Genomic DNA, 23,904 nt, shown 5'->3' on the forward strand with positions numbered 1-23,904 from the left:
GTATTCGGTGATCTCGACCATGTTGATCTCGACTGGGTCAACAAATAGAGCTTCCTCCTGATGGAGAGGGTCAGCGTCGATCTTCATTCTGCGGACAACAAATTTCAGCCTGCCTTCTTGAATCGCTTTCTGAACCAGATCCCTGAAAAGGTAACAATTAGAGGTATTATGACCAAGATAATTATGATACTTACAAAATCCTCTTTTCTGTCTTTGTTCTAATGGTGGTATTTTAGTACCAAGTGGCACCACCATTTGACCATCTTTGACTAACAAATTGAAAATTTCCTCACACTTTGTCACATCAAAAGTATAAGTTTTTGAAGGGAATTTTGGATTGTTTTTTATAGGATTTTTTCCTTACGCAGGAAGTAATGATCGACACTCATAGGCAGACCCTGGCTTTAACTCAGCCACGTCAATTTCTAATTCGGTCGATGAGGTATAATCAGCCTCATATATTGGATCTGTCGCGTCATATTCGACAAACACTACTTTTTCTTTCTTAGCCTTATTGTGTCTAACCTTTTCTAACCTTAGCCGTTCGAGATGTCGAACTCTATCAGCCAATTGTGACATACTTTTCACAAAAGTTGGGTCTATTTTCTTCCTAATGGAATAATCTAACCCCCCAACAGCCATCTGAACAAGTTCATGTGCTGGTACTTGCGTAAAGCACCTGGCCTTTAATGATCTGAATCAATTTAGATAATCGTCGATGCTCTCAGCAAACCTTCTCTTGATACTAGACAGTTCTGCCAAACTAATTTTGGAGTGTCCTTCATAAAACTGTTCATGGAACTTCTTTTCCAATTTGGCCCACGAATCAATCGAACTTGGGGCCAAAGAAGTGAACCATGTGAAGGCAGCCTTAGTCAGAGAGGAAGGAAAGTTTTTTACTCTCAAACACTCGTTATGAGCTAAATCTCCTGACTCTATTAGATATCTGGCAACATGCTCTATTGTCGACTCACCAGACTCTCCCGCAAACTTAGTGTACTTGGGCACTTTCATTCCCCTAGGTGCCTCGGTTTGGAGAATAAATTCAGCCAACGGGGAGGCGTATATTAGCCTTTGCAATGTGGCACCTATACCATTTCTAGCCATAATCCTTTCGACAATAGTTTTCAAATTATTTTCTACTGCTAAGTCTTCTTGTCGATGTTGATCGACAATTTGATCGGCATCTTGGAGTCGGTTAACCAACACCATCTAGTTACGTCCTGCTACTCCTGATTCAACGTCTTGATTTTGTTAGGGTCTAAGGATTTGTCCCTCGTGGACTGTCTCATCTTCTACTACCCCTATCTCCATCTGAACAGGAACGGTTTGCCTAACCACTTATGCCATCTGTCGAGCCGGTGCCCCCAGAAAATTACACAAGCGCGTCAATTGATTCGCCACCTGCCTATTTGTTTCAGCAGATTCCTGTATCACCGGATTAAAAACTGTACCCATTTGATTAGTTAACATATTAACCAACTCATGGTTACTATCATCCATTTGCTGCCTCAACACCGCTATTGAAGTGTTTGACAGCGGCATGGTTCTATTCTGAGTATTATTCCTATTCTGAACATTGCCCCCTTGCGCTGATCCTTGCAAGGAGGGATTAGTATTTTGAGCGTTGTCTGAAAATAATGATGCACTTGATGCCGACTGATATCCTGGCATTAAGGAATACGACATTCCATAAAGAGGATCTGTGGTGCCAAAGCGAGGCACATAAGGTCTGAACGTCGTTATTGTTGATCCTGAACCTCCCGGTGGAGGTAAAAGAATTGAGGTTCCAACCTCACCCGTAGTCGACATCGTTGAGGTTGCACTTTTCATCGGCGGCAAAGTGGCAACCTGTGAGATTATTGTTTCCGTAGTGGATAAAGTCCCTTATGGCACTTCATCTGTATTGGAGCTTGACATTTTCGTTGTTTCTTGTGGCTTACTATATAGTTTGCCACTTCTAAGTTTCATGCAATTTCGTAACTGTACTAGCACTGTCCCACTGGACATGCCATTTTGTTTACTGTGGAAATTGGTAAACAACCGCTGGTCCTCCCTAGGCCTTAAAACTAAGGGTTACTTGCAGGATCGACAAGTTGATCCTAAGACATGTGCTAGTGCAAGTGTGGCTTATTCAATTCGACATAACAACTTTGTGAGGAACGACTCCTGACAAAGTATTGAACAAGTGCAGGTTTTTTCCACACGAAAGGTTTAAATGATGTTATAGCCTATGGGTGACTCGTGACTGACAGCACTACAACATTCAAAAGACGTACACGACGAACACGCTTTTGGTGAACTCTATTATCGTAATAGAATCAGTGTCGACAGCGTAGACGACAACGTAAAGTGATAACTCAAAAGTAAATGAAATTAAAATAAAATGTTCAATGGGAACAATTGAAAATTAAGGAAGTTGCATTGAAATAAATGTGGTGATTCACGTACATAGCACTCTCAAAAACTCTTGCTTCCTCGCGCTGGGAATGAGAAGTTTTTTACAAGTGATTTTAGTACAAGGTGAACACCTCGAGCCCCTCGTGGGATATCTTATTTATACTAAACTAAAGAAACTGCCTACAGGCCAAAAACTCCTAAAATATAGCAGATGTCGTGCCACACGATCTGCAAACTGCTATATGCACGTTCTGCAAACTGCTCCATATTCTGGCGCTTATTCTTCTTGTAACTGCTAGTCATTTTCAATGTCAAACTTCTCCCGCCCAGGTATTTAGGTCGACCCTGTCTTCTATGTGTTTGACACAACTAGAAATTCTTTAAGTCCCAGTCTTCAGTTCAGTCGACATAATGGTTTTTCGACCAATATGATTCTTCTGTCGGTTTCGTCTCTTAGTGACTTTTGTCTTTCTCAACTCTTGCTTTACCTTAGGCACATCTCCACCCCTTGATGGGGTATAAACCTTATATTCATAAGGCACTTTCATTGATTACACCTTCAACATGCCTTATAGATTTCTTGTGGTAACAAAATTTCATCTTCCCAGGGGCTGGCAATAAAGCCTTCTGCTCTAGAAGCAATTGCTAGGCTTCGTAGCCTGGTAAGATCATGTGATGCTTCTTCTGATTCTGAGCAGCTTCACCATTCTGGTAAGATGGGTTCTGAAGCAACAAAACTCAAAGCTCTAATGGACAAGCTTCTTTTTCACGCCTTGAATCCAGATCTCCCCCATGTGCTTATGAGTGAACCTGCTGTTGGCCCAGAAATCTTGCATGTGCTTTCCCAATTCAAAGAGCTTCAGCTTTCAGAGTATGCTAAGTCTGCAACGGCCGCTTTAGAAAAACTTCTGGTTCCCATGATGTGTCCTCTCGACAGTGTTAAGGAAAATGAACGCCAGATTGTAACTATTGAGGCCTTTCTGAAGGAGAATTGGGAGTTGGTGATGAATGCCAACGCAGAGGTCACTAAATTGCTGGGGACGATTGAGGAGAAGAAAAAAGAATTGGCCTCCAAACAAACAAGGGTTGCTAAGATACGCCATCAAATTGATGACCTTCGGCGTCAAATTGTTGCTTTGGACAGTGAGTTGGAGTCAATAACTGAGGAGGAGTCGTGCATTATCGACAAGGCCATAAAGCCTGCCCAAGACACTGTGGAGCAGACCACCAGCGATGCCTTGGCTGTAGCTGAAGAACTTTCCACTATTGAAAAGAAGCTTGAACAACTTAAAGTCCAGACTGACACCTTGGAACCTATGTCTCTCCATTAGAACATTGAGCTTCAAGCCTTTCGATCTAAATTCGGCCAACTTTGACCGATTTTATTTTTATGTAATAACTGAGCAATGGATTTTTGCCAATTTTTATGTTATTAATTTACATTTTAGCACTGTGTACATTTATTTTTTGTGCTTTTATAGATGGTTTCAAAAATAATTTTCTCCAACCTAGTTTATTCGACAGCCATTTAGTCTATCAAAATCTTGACCTCTTGAAGGAGAGGCCTATACTTTTTTAAGTATTTTCCATTTACTCTCAAGATTCGCCTATCTGGTGCCAACTCTTCGACCTCGTAGGCGTTATTAGAGAAAACCTGCAAAACCTTAAACGGACCTTCCCAATTCGGGGACCATTTACCCAAAACTCTATCATTTCTATCCATAGGCAAGATCACCCTCCAAACTAAATCGTCAACAGTGAACATTTTGCCTTTCACCTTCTTATTGTAGGCTCTGGAGACTTTTTCTTTCTGCCTTTGTAGTGAATCCAAGGCTGACATTCTCTCCTCATCTAAATCGACCAATTCGTCTGCCATCATGCTCCAATAATCTTCAGAAGGTATTTCATATTGCCTTTGGGTTCTGATTGCATGAACCTGAATCTCTACTGGTAACACTGCATCATGCCCATATAGCAGTCGAAATGGAGTTGTCCTGGTTGCTTCTTTTGGCGATGTTTGACATGCCCACAAAGCTTGATCTAACGTCTTATGCCAATTTCTTGGCTTCTCGCCTATATGTTTCTTTATTAGGCTAATGATCACCTTATTGGTCGTTTTGACTTGGCCATTTGCCTGTGCGTAATATCGGGTAGAAGTCAATAATTTGATTCCCATTTCTTTTGTAAAATCTTGCACTTTTCGACCAGTAAAGACTGACCCTTGGTCGGTTGTAATTGTTTCTGGGATACCAAATTTGCAAATGATGTGACTTTGGACAAAGTTTATCATAGTTTCTTGATCTACATTTGTCAATGCTACGACTTCGACCCATTTTGTGAAATAGTCGATACCGACCAAAACATACCTTTGTTGTTTTAACGAAGCTGGTTTTATTTGTCCAATCACATCCAATGCCCACCCTCGGAAAGGCTAGGGCTTCACAATTGTATGCAACTCGCTTGCAGGCACATGCTGTATGCCCCCATGCAATTGGCATTCCTGACAGCTTTTAGCAAATTCAATGCAATCTTTCAACATTGAAGGCCAATAAACTCCTGAGCGCATCAAAAGCCATTTCATCTTCAGTCCTGCTTGATGTGCCCCACACGCTCCACTATGTACACTAAACACAGCCACATATGCCTCACTTTCTCCTAGGCATTTTAGTAAAACTCCTTCAGCCGTCTTTTTGAACAATTCATCATTCACCAGAACATAGCTGAGGGCCCTAGATTTTACCTTTCGATCTATCGACCCTATAGGATTACGTAAATAATTGACTAACGGTTTACGCCAATCACTTTCTCTTTCGTCGCCGACGGTCAGAATTTCAAAATGATATTTATCTACAACTCCCAACTTTATAATCGACAAATCTGATGGTGATAATAGTGTCACTCATACCTTCTCTCTTACTTGGACCTCTTCTTCATCCTGATCTTTCGACGCTTTGTACCCTGAAGCTTCCTGCGCCAAATCGTTTGCTCTCTGGTTCTCCTTCCGTAGTATGTGTTGGAGGCTTACTTGCTCAAACCTCTTGAGTAATCTGATGGTAACCACAAAATACATGATTAAATTTTCTTTAACACACCTGTGTTCTTTTGATACATGCTTAATTACTAACTCAGAATCTCCCATAATTTCGACATTCCTTGCCCCCAATTCTAGCAGAAGTTCAAGTCCTGTAATCAACGATTCATATTCTGCTTCATTGTTTGTGCATGCTCCTTCAATTCTGTATTTGAACTCTGCTGGAATTCCATCTAGAGAAATTATGACTCCCCCTATCCCATATCCATTCTTATGCCTTGAACCGTCGAAGTATAGTCTCCATGGCACTATGTCTACGTAATTTTGCACCGTTTCGACCATTGAATGGTCGACAAGGAAATCTGCCACTACTTGCCATTTCATTGCTTTTAAAGGTACGTATGTCAGAGAATACTCAGTTAACGCTAAAGCCCATTTACCAATTCGACTATGCAAAATTGGTTTAGATAACATGTGCTTAATAATATCAAAGTGAGAAGATACATACACATCAACAGGCTTAATATATTGCTTTAGTTTCATACAAGAAAAATACAGGCATAGACATAGTTTTTCTATATCACTATACCTAGTTTCAGGATCATTAAGCATTCGACTAAGGTAATACACAGGTCTTTCGACACATTTTTCATCCTCTTGGACTAGCATACTTCCAATAGTCTATTCTGAGGCTGCAATATACAACCTCATTGGCCTATTCCTAACAGGAGGGGCTAGTACTAGAGGCTTAGTCAAATACTCTTTGATTTTGTCGAAAGCCTCTTGGTGCTCTTCTTGCCACTTAAATTCTTCATTCTTCAGTCGAAGGAGTGGTGAAAAGGCTCTAGTTTTGCCACTTAAATTTGATATAAATCTTCTAAGAAAATTTATTTTACCCAGCAAGGATTGCAGTTCCTTTTTGGTCGACGAAGGCTTGATGTCCATAATGGCTTTAGTTTTGCTTTGGTTCACTTCAATACCTTTTTTGTGCACCACGAAGGCAAGGAAATCACCCGCTTGCACACAAAAAGCACACTTTAATGGATTCATTTTCAATCCACATGTCCTCATCCTTAAAAAGGCCTTTCGGAGATGTTCGACGTGAGTAAGTCGACCATTTGATTTTATCACAATATCATCAATGTATACTTGCATGAAATCTTCAAAAAAATCATGGAACATTGAGTTCATTACCCTCTTATATGTCGCTCCGGCATTTTTCAGGCCGAATTGCATGACCACCAACTCATATGTTCCCAAGGCTCTTGGGCATCGAAATGCCATCTTCGGCACATCTTCTTCTGCAATAAAAATTTGGTTATATCCAGAATAACCATCTAACATACTTAAATGTTCAAAGCCAGCGGCCGAATCGACCAACATTTCTGCTATGGGCATGACATACTCATCTTTGGGGGTAGCAACATTTAGATCTTTAAAGTCAATACATACTCTTAGAGACCCATTTTTCTTAATTACTAGCACAATATTGGCCAACCATTCGACATACCTTGCAGTTTGTATAAACTTGCTTTTGATGAGCCTTTCTACCTCAGATTTTATCTTTGCCATGATCTCTGGTGCTAAACGTCTAGGCGTCTGCTTTACTGGCTTTCTTCCAATTTTTATTGGCAGTTTTAGTTCGACCAAATCCCTACTTAAACCAGGCATTTCATTATGATCCCAAGCAAAACAATCTTTAAATTCTTTAAGTAAAGATATTACCTCAGACTTTAACTCTTTGTCGATGTTAGCGCTGATGTATGTTGGCCTTTTGTCGCCAATTTCGCCAAGGTCGACTTCTTCTAAGGGGTCTTTTGGTCGCATCTTCTCCGGTGCCTTTGGGTCTTTTTCAAACCCGAAAGGTTCATCGTCGTAAATACAGTCCAAACGCTGCATGTTGACGTTTCCTTCAGCCAAAACTGGCTTATCTGGAAGCTCTGGCTCAATAGCCAAATTACCTTCTTTCTTTAACACATAGGCTTCGACATCCATGTTTTCTTCAGCCTCTATAGCCGCTTTTATTTTGTTCTCGGCAACGTATGCTGAAATCCTTTTTAGAGCTTCTAGCTTAGTCATCATCAGTGACATCCCCCAGCCTGTCGGTCGGATACCTGTATAGGGTGGATCATCTAAATGTTCCACATCCCAAATGAAGCCATGAGTCTCGTGCAGAGTTAGAGAAACAAAAGCTTCACTTAGATTAGCGTGCACATCCTCAACTGGAAAACAAGGAGAAATGTTGGCCAGCTTTCTCTCGAATTCCTTCTTGCCGACATTGTTCACGTCAACCATGAAGTACCCTTGGTCAGCTTCGATATTTTCAACCACTCAATCTTCTCTCCAAATCACCAATCTTTGATGTGCTAAAGATGGTACGGCTCTGAAACCATGGAGCCATTCTCTGCCGAATAGCAAGTTGTAGCTTGGCTTGGCATCTATCACCATAAACAGTGTCGGTCTAGTTATTGAACCAACCGTGATATTCACCATGATCACACCCATGGTGCTTTTTGTCTTGCCCCCATAGTCAGACAAGACCATGTTGTTGGATCTAATGTCAGTATCGTACTTGCCAATCTTCCTCAGAATATGGTGTGGCATGATGTTGATAGTGGCGCCACAATCTACCAACACTTTGTTGATAGTCACACCTTCCACTTTGGCCCTAATCAACAACGGTTTCAAATGGTTTTTCATAGTCATCGTGGGCCTTTCAAAAACTGCTTCTTGGCTCTTAGCAGAGCCATTATTCAACACAAAGTAGCATCTTAGCTGGTGTAAAACCATTTCTTCAGCGTCGGCATCATCTACCGACTCATCCACCTCAGTCACGCAGTTATATTCTTGTGGTAGAATTGACACCATGTTGACTAAGATGTCCATACTTGCTTCAAATTCTGAATTGAAGTCATCAGTAACTTCATCAAAACATTTCTCAGTTGGTCGGCGGACGTACTCCCTGATCCGTTCTTTTGCTGCTATGTCGCCCTTCACAACAACTTTCTTTCCAACATTCACCCCACTGGCCATGCCTTTTCCAGCTATTCCTCTAGCAGTTTCTCTTTTGGCCTGCTTACGCCTCTGAAAGCGTCTCCATTGAGTCCTAGACATAGGGTTCTTCCCTAAATAATTTTCAGAGACATGAGTCCTTTTCTCAGACTTGAACTCACGCCTATAATTAATTGCTAGACCTCCTCTAGCAGCAGCAGCCCCTTGTGGGGTTTCTTGTTTTTCCTGAGGCTTGACCCAAGTGCCTCTAGGAACACTTGTCGACGGTACGAAGCTCCTAGGCCTCGCCTGAGCGCTTTCCACAGCCTTCTTTGGGCCTCTTTCATTCTGGCGCTCTCTGATCAGCCCATTTCTTTTGCTTTTGCCCAATTTTATCTTCTGGAAATTTTCAGCAGCTATTTTGTCGGTGACATCACCACATCTAGGGCACAAGCAAACTTGTGAACCCTTATTCTTGCAGCGGTACAAGAAATCTAGCAGATCTTCATCATCCCTTGGGTAGACTTCAGCTATGTCGATGTCTGGGCTTTCACCAAGTTGCTCCAGCATGTCGGCCTCATCGTATTCGGTGATCTCGACCATGTTGATCTCGACTGGCTCCACGAATAGAGCTTCCTCCTGGTGGAGAGGGTCAGCGTCAATCTTCATTCTACGGACAACAAATTTCAGCCTGCCTTCTTGAATCGCTTTCTGAACCAGATCCCTGAAAAGGTAACAATTAAAGGTATTATGACCAAGATAATTATGATACTTACAAAATCCTCTTTTCTGTCTTTGTTCTAATGGTGGTATTTTAGTACCAAGTGGCACCACCATTTGACCATCTTTGACTAACAAATCGAAAATTTCCTCACACTTTGTCACATCAAAAGTATAAGTTTTCGAAGGGAATTTTGGATTGTTTTCGACAGGATTTTTTCCTTGTGCAGGAAGTAATGATCGACACTCATAGGCAGATCCGGGCTTTAACTCAGCCACGTCAATGTCTAATTCGGTCGATGAGGTATAATCAGCCTCATATATTGGATCTGTCGCGTCATAGTCGACAAACGCTACTTTTTCTTTCTTAGCCTTATTGTGTCTAACCTTTTCTAACCTTAGCCGTTCGAGATGTCGAACTTTATCAGCCAATTGTGACATACTTTTCACAAAAGTTGGGTCTATTTTCTTCCTAATGGAATAATCTAACACCCCAGCATCCATCTGAACAAGTTCATGTTCTAGTACTTGCGTAAAGCACCTGGCCTTTAATGATCTGAATCGATTCAGATAATCGTCGATGATCTCAGCAAACCTTCTCTTGATACTAGACAATTCTGCCAAACTAATTTTGGAGTGTCCTTCGTAAAACTGTTCATGGAACTTCTTTTCCAATTTGGCCCACGAATCAATCGAACTTGGGGCCAAAGAAGTGAACCATGTGAAGGTAGCCTTAGTCAGAGAGGAAGGAAATTTTTTTACTCTCAAACACTCGTTATGAGCTAAATCTCCTGACTTTGTTAGATATCTGGCAACATGCTCTATTGTCGATTCACCAGACTCTCCCCCAAACTTAGTGTACTTGGGCACTTTCATTCCCCTAGGTGCCTCGGTTTGGAGAATAAATTCAGCCAACGGGGAGGCGTATAGTGGCCTTTGCAATGTGGCACCCATACCATTTCTAGCCATAATCCTTTCGACAATAGTTGTCAAATTATTTTCTACTGCTAAGTCTTCTTGTCGATGTTGATCGACAATTTGATCAGCATCTTGGTGTCGGTTAACCAACACCATCTGGTTACGTCCTGCTACTCCTGATTCAACGGCTTGATTTTGTTGGGGTCTAAGGATTTGTCCCTCATGGACTGTCTCATCTTCTGCTGCCCCTATCTCCATCTGAACAGGAACGGTTTGCCTAACCACTTGTGCCATCTGTCGAGCCGGTGCCCCAAGAAAATTACATAAGCGCGTCAATTGATTCGCCACCTTCCTATATGTTTCAGAAGATTCCTGTATCACCGGATTAAAAACTGTACCCATTTGATTAGTTAACATATTAACCAACTCATGGTTACTATCATCCATTTGCTGCCTCAACACCGCTATTGAAGTGTTTGACAGTGGCATGGTTCTATTCTGAGTATTATTCCTATTCTGAAAGTTGCCCCCTTGCGCTGATCCTCGCAAGGAGGGATTAGTATTTTGAGCGTTGTCTGAAAACAATGTTGCACTTGATGCCGACTGATATCCTGGCATTAAGGAATACGACATTCCACAAAGAGGATCGGTGGTGCCAAAGCGAGGCACATAAGGTCTGAACATTGTTATTGTTGATCCTGAACCTCCCGGTGGAGGTAAAGGAATTGAGGTTCCAACCGCTCCCGTAGTCGACATCGTTGAGGTTGCACTTGTCATCGGCGGCAGAGTGGCAACCTGTGAGATTACTGTTTCCGTAATGGATAAAGTCCCTTGTGGCACTTCATCTGTATTGGAGTTTGACATTTTCGTTGTTTCTTGTGGCTTACTATATAGTTTTCCACTTCTAAGTTTCATGCAATCTCGTAACTGTACTAGTACCGTCCCACTGGGCGTGCCATTTTTTTTACTGTGGAAATTGGTAAACAACCGCTGGTCCTCCCTAGGCCTTAAAACTAAGGGTTACTTGCAGGATCGACCAGTTGATCCTAAGACATGTACTAGTGCAAGTGTGGCTTATTCAATTCGATATAAAAACTTTGTGAGGAACGACTCCTGACAAAGTATTGAACAAGTGCAAGTTTTTTCCACACGAAAGGTTTAAATGATGCTATAGCCTATGGGTGACTCGTGACTGACAGCACTACAACATTCAAAAGACGTACACGACAAACACGCTTTTGGTGAACTCTATTATCGTAATAGAATCAGTGTCGACAGCGTAGACGACAACGTAAAGTGATAACTCAAAAGTAAATGAAATTAAAATAAAATGTTCAACGGGAACAATTGAAAAGTAAGGAAGTTGCATTGAAATAAATGTGGTGATTCACGTACATATCACTCTTAAAAACTCTTGCTTCCTCGCGCTGGGAATGAGAAGTTTTTTACAAGTGATTTTAGTACAAGGTGAACACCTCGAGCCCCTCGTGGGATATCCTATTTATACTAAACTAAAGAAACTGCCTACAGGCCAAAAACTCCTAAAAGATAGCAGACGTCGTGCCACACGATCTGCAAACTGCTTTATGCACGTTCTGCAAACTGCTCCATATTCTGGCGCTTATTCTTCTTGTAACTGCTAGTCATTTTCAATTTCAAACTTCTCCCGCCAAGGTATTTAGGTTGACCCTGTCTTCTATGTGTTTGACACAACTAGAAATTCCTTAAGTCTCAGTCTTCAGTTCAGTCGACATAATGGATTTTCGACCAATATGATTCTTCTGTCGGTTTCGTCTCTTAGTGACTTCTGTCTTTCTCAACTCTTGCTTTATCTTAGGCACATCTCCACCCCTTGATGGGGTATAAACCTTACATTTATAAGGCACTTTCATTGATTACACCTTCAACATGCCTTATAGATTTCTTGTGGTAACACCTCCCTTTTACCCTGGAACAACCCCAAACTGGTATTTCATCATCCATATTTGGCACCAGAATACCTTTAGCAACACAAAATTCTTGTACACTGGATTATAAATTATCCCAACCACTCTCTCTCATTATGGCCAACTGAGCATTGAAAACATCAATTAATTCCTTGGAAATCACATTATTAAGATCTTTTCTTTGTAAGACATTTGAATGCTCATTTGTGATACCAAACAACTTTAACATTAACTTCAAAATAAAAGAAAATTTAAAGGTGTCTATTTTTTCTATCAAATTCGCTGCTTGAGATAGTCCACGTCCATCTTCATCAACTATACTAAGCACCTTTAACACGGAGGACCATATTTGATTCAAACAAAGCAATGTAGTATGATGTGAACTACATCTAGTATCCCCGAGTCTAGTGAGACTAGATGATTGGTGCAAGCCCCTTCCTCTAGATATCTCACAACTCTCAAGTTTATTTAAAATATCTTGGTGTTGTGCCTCTGTCAAAACATTCATCCTCTTACGAGATGCACTTGTTGTGGTCACAATTAAGGAGATATACTCAAAGAAATCATGAATAAATAAGCAACTACTAGTGACATACACAACAACCAATTACAAAGGTGAGCATAACAATGGACATAGAAAGCATAAGAGTTTTCATCTAGAATCTTTCTTTGCAAATCATTAACTTCACCTATCATATTTGAAGCTCCATCATATCCTTGCCCTCGTATCCTTGAAATAGATAATGTTACTTATCAAGAATACCATAAAGAGCATCCTTTAATGACTGGGATGTCATATCTTTGACATGATGTAGAGCAATAAATCGTTCCACAACATTCCCTTTGTCGTTCAAAAACCTAAAACAAATTCAAAAAGTTTACTTGCCAGCATAGAGAATAATAGGTAATGAATATTGGAAATTGGAAAATACAACTATTAACCTCAACATCACCGCCATTTACTCTTTGACGGATATATCACGTGACTCATCAATAAGCACGGAGAATTGTCTATCACCAAGCTCTTCCATAATCACCTTGGTAACCTCATGTGCACAACACATTGTAAGCTCATTTTGAATGTCACCAGAAGTCATTGTACAATTTTCCCACCACAGTCAAAAGCATTTCTCACTTGTTCATTATTAGCTTTTACCCAATCTACATCTCTCTAAAATTTCCCTTATTTAGAGAAATATAAGATTCACCATGGCCACGGAAACCCATGCCTTGTGCAATGAGATATCTTGAACAATCTACAAAATAAGTCAAACGAATCTTATACGATTCTTCTGATTCAACCAAAAATCTTCTCATTCTAAAATTTAAAATGAAGCAATGGAATTAAATGATCTTAAGTTAAAATTAACTTTCAAGGTTTTCCAAAAAAAAAGTGGACAGATACAATTTTCATTAAACAAAACAATGAATCAAGAAAACTGTTGGTGTAAGCCCTAGAGGCCAATACTTTTGGTACTTGTATCGAATTATTTATTAATAATAAAAGGCTTTTTCTTTATTATGGTTGTTTAATAAAGTCCCTGGAATAGATAGTTCGTTTAATGTATCAAGTGTGACTTGATCATGAGAGCACATTAAACATAGGGACACTATTCTTAAAGTATCCGTAGTCGAGCTTTATTGTGAAGTGGGATAACATTAAAGCATTAAGACTATTATGTTTGTAGACTGATGATCACATCTCATGGATCATGGACAAAGAGTTATCAAGTCTTAAACATAGGTATAAATATTAAGAGTAATATTTATACCGGATTGACCCGCTATGAGAATACTATATAGAAAGTTATGCAAAGTGTCATAAGTTATTCTCATGGTGATAATGGTGTATAACACTCTTCGACCTGAAACCACTATGGATCCTAGATGTAGAGTCGAGTGCTTTATTGCTGATCCAACATTGTCCGTAACTGGATAACCATAAAGACAGTTGATGGGTACTCCACAAAGCATGCTGAGGGACATGAGTGACCTAGATGGAATTTCCCCATCCTGCGTAACAGGATAAATGTCTATGGGCCCAATATTGAACTGGACAAGGATGACACGGTCTATACCTTGTGTTCAATATAGACATAAGGGAAAAGGGGTAATTATACACATAGTTATTATCACAGGAGGTTTTGTCAGATCACATGACATTTTCGTGTCTTGGGTAGCAGTGATGTGTTGCTAGATACCGCTCACTGTTTATTATATTAAATGCGTGATTTAATATAATTGCCAATGTCGCGAAAACCTACAGGGTCACACACAAAGGACGGATTGATGAGAGATAGAGTAACTAAGAAACATCGTAAGGTACGGTGCACTTAAGTGGAATACGAAATATGGTAAGGTACCAAATACTTAAGTGATTTTGGCATATTATGAGATATGGACCATATACACTTAAGTGGGCTTTTTAGCTTGAAGCCCACACAAGTGGTTCTATAAATAGAACCCTTGGGTAGAAGCATTGTCACTCAACTCAGACTAACACTCAAGTGAACTCAAGTGAAGAATTGGAATTTCGTTTCCCTCTCTCTCTCATTCAAAGCCTTCATTCGTACCAGCTAGCACTGAGATTGAAGGAATCCGTTCGTGTGGACTGAGTAGAGACGTTGTCATCGTTCAACGTTCGTGATCGCCCCGTGGATCTGTATCCAAGGTTTTGATCGTTACAAGAGATCTGCACCAAAGGTTTGAATCGCCACAAGAGGTAACGATTCTATCACTGATCATGTCCATTCGTAAGGATCACTAAATGGAGAAATTTTTAAATTCCTTTGCGCCTTCGATTGCAATTCTCCTTCAGTGGTATCAGAGCCACTTACGAAACCATGAATCTGATAACTGTTTTTTTCTGTATTAATATGATTAAAGACAGAATGAATCAAAGATTAAATTGAGATCGATCAAGTCATATATATGATATATGTAATCTTGATGCAAAATACATTATATATGATATAGTGTTCTCGTTTCGTTCATTCAGACACTCAATGATTGTTTTCCTTTGAACGATCAATGGTCGTTTGCTTCTTGATCCGACATTAGTATGGTAAAGCAATGACGTGTTGATCAATCATACTGAATTAACAATCGAGATGTATTTGACGGTCTGAAATTGGTGCATCAGGGTTAGCGACGACACAAGGGTTGTGTTGTCAGAGAGTTATGCGATTAGGGTTGTGACTGCACAAGAGTTGTGCTTTCTAAACACTTTTTGGAACAGTGTTAACCAGTTAATGCATATGGCTAACCGGTTAACGCAATACGAAATAAAAATTTTAAGTTTTTCAAACAGTGTTAACCGGTTAACGCATTTGGTTAACCGGTTAACGCAAGACGGAAAATAGTTTTCCAAGAGATTTTCAAACAGTGTTAACCGGTTAACGCATTTGGTTAACCGGTTAACGCAAGGCAGAAAACAATTTTTTTGAACAGATTTCAAACAGTGTTAACCGATTAACGCATATGGTTAACCGGTTAACGCAAGGCAAAATTCACTAACTCAGTGCTTTAAAGTATCAAGTGTTGATCCGAAAAGCGACGTCGATTTTAAATGAATTGTTCATTAAAATTTCGGCCAGGGGCGCTGCCCCATTGACCCATGTCCGTTGAACGGTCAGCGGAACCACCGTCCACTGACCGGGCAGCGGACCCCCGGCTAACTCTGTGTAGTGTGATCGGTCGTCGAAATTTAATTTGGTTTTAATGAATTAAAAGAATTAAAATTGATAATAATAATAATGTGTTTATTATTGTCTTGTGGTGATCGGTTATGGCCTTAGTTTTCCTTTATTTTGTTTTGGTTTTTAAAATACGACCTGCGTGTCGTGCCTCTCTTTTAATCTCTCAATGTAACTTCTTTTCTCATCTCACTCCCTCGTATGTAAAACGAGTTTCTTTTATGTAATGTAATGATATGAAGAAAGCAAAGAAGTCAGTGCCAAAGGAGGACAACCTTGAAGATCTTGCTTGGAGAAGCTTAGATCGTTATTAGGTTAGCTTAGGTTCTCTCATTGGCTTGGGAGAACAATTGCGCTAGGGGCCATAACTGTTTCATTATGTATGTATGTATGTTGATGCATGTGAATGTATGTTGATGCATGTGAGAGGCGATTTATATGATAAATAAGCCGGTGAGATCAGAAAAATTGCAATTCCCTCAAATTAAATATTAAGTTTATGCTTTCCAAGTTTTAACACTCATCAAGACTAGTATCAGATAATGTAGGTTTCGCCTACGCGAGGTGCATATTCTATATTAGTAAGGTGCGATGGGATAATTGTAATATCCAACTGTTAAAACAATGGGTCAAACTTAACTAAACAAATTATAATAATATTATATGTGTTTGCTTTCCAAGTTTTAGCACTCATCAAGACTAGTATTGGACAATGTAGGTTTCGCCTACGCGAGGTGCATTTTCTATATTGGTAAGGTGCGATGGAATAATTGTAATATCCAACTGCTAAAACGATGGGTCAAACTTAATTATAATAATATTATATATGTTTAGAAGCAAGAGTTGGGAATGATCCATATGATGGATTGGAATAAGGAGTTATTCACCCAACTGAAATTTTCGAGAGTTGTATGAGATACAATTGGAAGGAGTTCCTACCTAAATAACCTAGTTTTGTGTAATCCGCCTACGCGGACTTAGAACGAAGTGAAATATGGATCTCGACCCACTAGAAAATCTTCCAACGGGATTTTCCGAATCAAATAATGAGGGTCATTTGTTTTGAGTAAAATAGTGGGAGCATATTTGATTAAAGGCCTAATTAAATATGTCAATGATACTTATATTTTCATTAATCCTTATGTAGATTATGTAAGAACAAAAAATTGTTCTACAACAGATTCCATGATTTTGATGATAACAAAGGATGAAACCAAAAATGGCACCCTAACGAAAAGTTTCTAAGTATGCAGGGTTCTAAGGAAAGAAGGAAGAGATCTGATGACGTCATCAGATACAGAATCATATCAGATACAAATTATCAGAAGATCAGAAGCATCTGAAGTAGAAACACGCTCAAGAAATTCTAACTCTGAGCAAAACAGCAGAATATCAGAAGCATCTGAAGAAGAAGTGCACTCTAGGAGTTCTGACTGTGAACAACGGTATATCATTCCAGAAGCTCTCAGCGTCATCTGAAGACATCATCAGAAGCTCCGAATCAACACAGGAAGATTCCAAGATTCCCAGAGTCACGCAGACTTTGATAATGGATTTCCTAATACAGAAAGAGTAACGTTAACTTCAAAATCAAATGGAAAGGAACTATACTTGGAAAGAAGTTATTCGGGGAGACAAAGTTGTTTTGGCAAGAAACAACAGAAGTTATGGCATTAATTCCTATTCAAGACAAATTATCTGCCATCAATTTCAACGGTCCTTTCACTCCTATATAAAGGACAGCAATCAACATTGAGAGGCGCGAAGCATACACTGAAACATTCTCTCTCTCTCTCAATATTTCACAAAGCTTTTGCTTAGAACGTGAAACATTTTTGTTCTTACTATTGTAATATTTGCTTATCTTAGAAGCACTCTAGATTACATAGTCTTTTATCTATTGTTTTATTTCCTCAAGTGACTCTGCACAGTCTGTATACTTGAGAGGACTAAGAGATCTTTCTCTTAGACGTTGGTTGTAAACAATCTTTCAAGATTAGTGGATTAAGTCCTTGTTGAAGGCGAAATCACCTTGGCCGGGTGGACTGGAGTAGCTTTGTGTTATAAGCGAACCAGTATAAATTCCTTGTGTGGTCTTTATTTTGAAAAAGCACTTATTTTCCAAAAACAATTCAAACCCCCCTTTCTTGTTTTTCTCACCTTCAATTGGTATCAGAGCTTCGGCTCTGTTATTGATTTTCTAATCAAACACTTAACAGTGTAGAGAGATCCAGAACGAGAAAAACTATGGCCCACACAAATGAAAGAGACAGTTACAATGCTAAGCCTCCTGTTTTTGATGGAGAGAAATTCGACTACTGGAAAGATAGAATTGAAAGTTTCTTTCTGGGTTATGATGCTGACCTCTGGGACATTGTCACAGATGGATACACACCTCCAGTCTCAGAAAATGGAGTTGAAGTTCCCAGAAGTAAGATGTCAGAAGATCAGAAGCGTGTCTTCAAAAATCACCACAAGGCCAGAACCATACTTCTCAATGCTATATCTTACAACGAGTATGAAAAGATCACCAACAGAGAAACAGCCAAAGACATACTTGACTCTCTGAAGATGACTCATGAAGGAAACTCCCAAGTCAAAGAGACAAAGGCTCTGGCGCTTATCCAGAAATATGAAGCTTTCAAAATGGAAGATGACGAAGCCATAGAGGTAATGTTCTCTAGATTCCAAACTCTTATTGCAGGTCTCAAGGTTCTAGACAAAGGATACACAACTGCAGACCACATCAAAAAGATAGTCAGAAGTTTGCCAAAGAAGTGGAGACCCATGGTCACTGCTCTGAAGCTGTCAAAGGATCTGAACAATATCAGTCTTGAAGAGGTTGTCAGTTCCCTCAGAAGCCATGAGATAGAACTAGAGGAAGATGAGCCTCAGAAAAAGAACAAGTTTGTAGCATTAAAGTCCAGATCTGAAAGACGCAAATCTGACAGAACCAAAGCTTTCCAGGCAGAAACTGAAGATGCTGATGACTCTGAACCAGAAGATTCTAATGATGAAGAAGAATTGTCCCTCCTGACCAGAAGAGTTAAACAACTCTGGAAGAAGAGGAACAACAACTTCAGAAGACCAAGACCCAGAGGGGATCGATCAGAATCAACCTCAAAAGGTAAAACTAACAAAGATATTACTTGTTATGAATGTAAAGAAACAGGTCACTACAGGAATGAATGCCCCAAGCTAAAGAAAGACAATCCCAGAAAAGAAAGTTTCAAGAAAAATACCTTCAGGACAAAGAAAGGACTAATGGCTACCTGGGATGATAGTGAATCTGGTTCATCAGAATCTGACTCTGATGAACAAGCCAATGTGGCATTTATGGCTACCACGTCCAGAAGCAGCTCAGATGAAGAATCTGAAGAGGTATTTTCTGAACTCTCTCGATCTGATCTAGAATCATGCTTGTCAGAAACTCTTAGCTCATATCAGAAATTAAAACAAAAGTTTAAAAATATAAAAGGCTGTCTTGAAGCAAAATTTGAAGAATGTGGCAAACTTGAGATGACAATTCTAGCACGTGAAGATAAAATCAGATCTTTAACATTAGAAAGAGATGGAGCAAAAAGAAAATGTTTAGAATTGGAAGAAGCGTTATCTCAAGCTCCACAGACTTCAAATACAATAATTTATAAATACGAAGAAGCCTTTCAAGAATTTCTGAAAAATGGGATAGGTAGGAGTGTCATGGCATCCATGATTTATGGAGTCAGTCAGAACAATAAAAAGGGAATTGGGTATGATCCTAAAGAAGATAAAACTTCTACTGGTGACCAACTTAAATCTCCATTTTCATATCACTGTACGCACACACAAGAACAAAAATTTGAAAATGCTAGAAAACCCAAAGTTATGAGAAACTCTGGGAAAACTAATCAGAAAGGACCCAAGAAACTCTGGGTACCAAAAGATAAGATTGTTTATGTTGCAGATATCCTATGCAGCAAAGTTCAGACACCAGTCATGGTACCTGGACTCTGGATGCTCGCGACACATGACGGGAAGAAAGTCTATGTTCCAAAGCCTGGAATTTAAAGACGCTGGATTCGTAGGCTTCAGAGGAGATCATAAAGGAAGGATCAGAGGCTCCGGAACTATTGGTAATGGTATTCTTCCCTCTATATCTGATGTTCTTTACGTAGAAGGATTAATGCATAATTTTTTATCCATAAGTCAATTAAGTGATAACGGTTATGACGTGATCTTTAATCAAAAAACATGTAAAGCCATAAATCAAAACAATGGTTCAGTCCTATTCACAGGCAAGAGGAAAAACAACATTTATAAAATCAATCTTTCTGACTTAAAAGAACAAAATGTTAAATGTCTGATGTCTGTTCACGAAGAGCAATGGGTGTGGCATAGACGCTTGGGCCACATTAGCATGAGGAAACTTTCTCAGCTAAATAAACTCGAGTTAGTCAGAGGCCTACCTAAACTGAAGTTCTATTCAGATGCTTTATGTGAGGCATGTCAGAAAGGAAAATTTTCAAAAACATCTTTCAAAAAGAAAAATGTTGTTTCTACCTCTAAGCCTCTGGAACTTCTCCACATTGACTTATTTGGTCCTGTGAAAACAGCATCAGTCAATGGAAAGAAGTATGGACTAGTCATTGTTGATGATTACAGTCGCTGGACATGGGTGAAATTCCTAAAGCACAAGAGTGAGTCTCACTCTGTATTCACCAGTTTCTGCTCCAAAGTGCAAAAAGAATTTGACTCTAAGATTATCAGAGTCAGAAGTGATCATGGTGGGGAATTTGAAAATAAATCCTTTGAGGAATTATTTGACTCTAATGGAATATCCCATGATTTCTCCTGCCCTAGAACTCCACAACAAAATGGAGTTGTAGAGAGGAAGAATAGGACACTCCAAGAGATGGCCAGAACTATGATCAATGAAACAAATATGGCAAAGCACTTTTGGGCCGAAGCTGTAAATACAGCGTGTTACATTCAGAATAGAATCTCCATAATACCTATTCTGGATAAGACTCCCTATGAACTGTGTAAAGGAAGGAAACCAAACATTTCATATTTTCATCCATTTGGATGTTCTTGCTTTATTTTAAACACTAAAGAACATCTGAACAAGTTTGATTCCAAAGCACAGAAAGGTATTATGTTAGGATACTCAGAACGCTCTAAAGGCTACAGAGTATACAACACAGAAACCAAAATTGTGGAAGAATCAATTCATGTCAGATTTGACGATAAGCTTGACCCTGAAAAGTCAAAGCTAGTTGAAAATTTTGCAGATTTAGAAATCACTCTTATGGATCATGGACAAAGCTATGTTTGTAGACTGATGATCACATCTCATGGATCATGGACAAAGAGTTATCAAGTCTTAAACATAGGTATAAATATTAAGAGTAATATTTATACCGGATTGACCCGCTATGAGAATACTATATAGAAAGTTATGCAAAGTGTCATAAGTTATTCTCATGGTGATAATGGTGTATAACACTCTTCGACCTGAAACCACTATGGATCCTAGATGTAGAGTCGAGTGCTTTATTGCTGATCCAACATTGTCCGTAACTGGATAACCATAAAGACAGTTGATGGGTACTCCACAAAGCATGCTGAGGGACATGAGTGACCTAGATGGAATTTCCCCATCCTGTGTAACAGGATAAATGTCTATGGGCCCAATATTGAACTGGACAAGGATGACACGGTCTATACCTTGTGTTCAATATAGACATAAGGGCAAAGGGGTAATTATACACATAATTATTATCATAGGAGGTTTTGTCAGATCACATGACATTTTCGTGTCTTGGGTAGCAGTGATGTGTTGCTAGATACCGCTCACTGTTTATTATGTTAAATGCGTGATTTAATATAATTTCCAACATCGCGAAAACCTACAGGGTCACACACAAAGGACGGATTGATGAGAGATAGAGTAACTAAGGAACATCGTAAGGTACGGTGCACTTAAGTGGAATACGAAATATGGTAAGGTACCAAATACTTAAGTGATTTTGGCATATTATGAGATATGAACCATATACACTTAAGTGGGCTTTTTAGCTTGAAGCCCACACAAGTGGTTCTATAAATAGAACCCTTGTGTAGAAGCATTGTCACTCAACTCAGACTAACACTCAAGTGAACTCAAGTGAAGAATTGGAATTTCGTTTCCCTCTCTCTCTCTCTCTCACTCAAAGCCTTCATTCGTACCAACTAGCACTGAGATTGAAGGAATCCGTTCGTGTGGAATGAGTAGAGACGTTGTCATCGTTCAACGTTCGTGATCGCCCCGTGGATCTGTATCCAAGGTTTTGATTGTTACAAGAGATCTGCATCAAAGGTTTGAATCGCCACAAGAGGTAACGATTCTATCACCGATCATGCCCATTCGTAAGGATCACTAAATGGAGAAATTTTTAAATTCTGCTGCGCCTTGGATGACAATTCTCCTTCAAAAACTAGAAATTAACAATAACAAACAGAAAAAATAAATTATGACATAACAACTCAAAACATATTCTCAATATGTTAAGAAAGAGTCCAATAACTTAGGGGGAAAAGTATAAGGTAATAGATGTTATAACATTGAAATCCATGGATTATGACACTTATGAATCATGATTCGTGACGGTCTTTCTAAGATAAAATTAAGCTTTAAATATTGGAAAAAAAGATGCTAGGAAGTTGATCTGTGAGAGAGTGAAATTACTTAGAAAGTATCAATCCTCACCTTCCATACATTATCTCAGTTTCTTGTATCAATCACTTGAATCAATGTACTATACATGGTTTTCATAATGCAAGAGTCAAGTTCAATTTGAAGACATTTACCGAAACTAATTAGGCAAGCTTCAGCATTTTCTCTTAGTAAATCATCTTCCTATCTATAACAAATAACAAATGTAAAACACCTAAGTTGTTAATCTCAAATATGAACTGCCAAAATGTTATTGCGACATAAAGGACGTCGGAATGACCGCTATTTCAAAGAATAAAAAAATGGTGTACACCAATTGTAGAATAAACTGAACGCATAATTGTTTTGCTTCAGACTTCAGTTCAGTAGCCGGAAGACGAAGATGAAAAAACCTGCGACAGTAACAGATACGGGCGAACGATACAACATACAAGTGATGATAATAACGGGGAATGAGAGAACGCATATCGTGAATAACAGGGAGATCGATGGGAGACACGGCGCGGTGGTTGGGATTGGCGGGGGCGCGACAGATGGAGGAGATGAGGAGGTGTGTGGCGTGGCGTGTTTCCCCTTTCTGTTTTCTTTTCTTTCTTTATTTGCCTTTTTTTAATCCTCAGACCCCAAAATTAATTGGGACAGAGCTTGACATGTGTCCAGCCTGATCGGGCCCAATAATCTTCATTGATTAAGTAAGATTCTCTAGGATCTGATTGGAAGCGAGCACATAAACATACACTAAACAAAATGTCAGATCTAAAAACAGTTAAGTATAAGAGAGAATCAATCATACTTATGTATGCATTTTGCTCTACCTTTGCACTTACCTCATCCTTCTCAATGATACATGTAGGATGCATAGGAGTCTTTGTCGTTTTGCATTTTGACATGTCAAACTTCTTCAAAAATTCTTTAGTATATTTACTCTGATGGGTATATGTTTCTTCTGGACTTTAATTAATCTGAATTTCTAGAAAGAACTTGAATTCTTCCATCAGATCAGAAATATCACAAATTCTTCTGATGTATTCTCAGTTTCTATATTCTCAGTTTCTATGATTGATTACTTCGAGCTGAAGATAATATTTCTAACTAACTTTCTCACTTTTAACAACAATCGACCTAACTAACTTTTCATAGTCATACAATCACACTATAATACTCAAAGTACTTCTACACTACTGCAATTTTTTTATGTGATTTGGATGAATTTGAGTCAACAGTAAACACATAATATGAACCTAAACAATAAAGGCGGGTTATGAGAAGCTAGTAAAACCCTAGTTGAGATATTTAATAAGATAATTAATAGTTATATGATGAAACTAGTAAATAACTTAACCGCTCATGACCAAAGTTGAATGGATTAGTTTATTTTAATTGAAATTGAAATACATAGTTGATCAAATTAGTACTTTATACAATCAATTCATCATAATATTTTACTTTTATTTCAATTATATTGTGATGCAACTGTATAAAACTTTTTATCTAATACAAGAGTAA

The 23,904-nt window shown here is 39.0% G+C and overlaps 1 pseudogene; it reads right to left on the reverse strand.

Moving 5' to 3' along the window:
- The window catches only part of LOC127122053 (uncharacterized), a 29,337-nt pseudogene extending 16,014 nt beyond the window's left edge, over window positions 1-13,323 (reverse strand).
- Between the last annotated feature and the right edge of the window lie 10,581 nt (window positions 13,324-23,904).

The sequence above is a fragment of the Lathyrus oleraceus genome, chromosome 2 (genome assembly GCF_024323335.1).
Source record: "Lathyrus oleraceus cultivar Zhongwan6 chromosome 2, CAAS_Psat_ZW6_1.0, whole genome shotgun sequence".
Classification (NCBI taxonomy): domain Eukaryota; kingdom Viridiplantae; phylum Streptophyta; class Magnoliopsida; order Fabales; family Fabaceae; genus Lathyrus; species Lathyrus oleraceus.